Below are 1,371 nucleotides of genomic sequence, written 5' to 3' on the forward strand. Positions count from 1 at the left end.
AGAGAGAGAGAGAGAGAGAGAGACAGACAGACAGACAGACAGACAGAGACGGAGAGAGACAGACAGACAGACAGTCAAAAATGGAGAGAGGTAAAGTCGTCGAGCGAGAAGGAGAGTAATGATGTTGGTCTGTATACAGTTTTATGGCATTCTCCTATGGCAACTTTTTAAAACAGATTGAATTTCGATGTTTTGAACTTCTTTGGAAATGCGGCAAACGTTACTGGGGCTTAGTTGGTAAGTCTTGTCTCACCTTCTACATTCGCACGACCTTGCGCCTTCAGATTGCCACCTGTTTCGCTCTCTTCAATATTCATTGAATGAACAGATCATCAGCTCTGAAGAGTGTGTAAACATTCACCTGGAAGAGTCCATCACCAGTAGAGACAGGAAATTATTTGAGCAGGGAGCAATAGATCTGGTCACAAGGTGGCAGAAGATATTGAAACTAAACGGCAATTTTATCATTAAGTGAATAAATGAATAAATCGCTTTATGTTTAAAACTTGTGTCTTATTTTCCCTTAAAAAAGTCAACGAACTTTTTGGTCAGCCCAATATCACTCACAAGGCATTGATGGAGCTATATAGAAGCCACTTGACCTAGATGCCGTGCAGTGGGACTGAACTTGAAACCACGTGGATGCAAGATGAGCTTCTTAACCACACAGCCACCCGTACAAAAGAAAAATACTACATTTATGTTTTGCTCTTCTATCTTCAGGTGTTGATGATGTGTTATATATGTCGTTAATAAATGGGAAAAGAATTACAAAAACGAAGGCGCCTCAGCTTGCCTCAAGTCACACTGTATTCTCTTAGGAATTCATATATGTAAGCATGATCCAATACAAGAGAACTCTACATTTTAACTACACATGTTGGACAGAACAGCCAAATTTTCCTGAAATCATTTCCTACTGATTTATATATTACATGGAAAAATGCGAGCATGAAAAGTCATATTCTTAAGATTATTAACATGGAAAAGTACAGCACAAGTTATTACACCTGTAAAATTATAGGACAAGCATAAAAGTATAGGACAAGCATAAAAACGCACTCTAGTAAAGTAAAGAATAAGAAAATTTTTACTTAAAATATTGCAGCAAAGAATGCCAGTTCTTCTAATTTATCACTCTTTACAGTTCTCATCTTTTAAATTTATTGTATAAAACTGTTCAGCTAATTTGTAAGTTTGTCTAATTAGGCACTTTTTTTCTGTATTTAAGGTAGTAAATTAGCCAAATTCTGCTTAAATAAGTATAGTGTTATTTGTGAACTATAATAAAATAAGTTTTAATATTCAAATTTTAATTTTAGCTGCAATATTTTAAGTAAACAGTTTCTTATTCTTTACTTTACTAGAAGT

Source organism: Octopus bimaculoides, chromosome 1 (genome assembly GCF_001194135.2).
Source record: "Octopus bimaculoides isolate UCB-OBI-ISO-001 chromosome 1, ASM119413v2, whole genome shotgun sequence".
NCBI classification, from domain to species: Eukaryota; Metazoa; Mollusca; class Cephalopoda; order Octopoda; family Octopodidae; genus Octopus; species Octopus bimaculoides.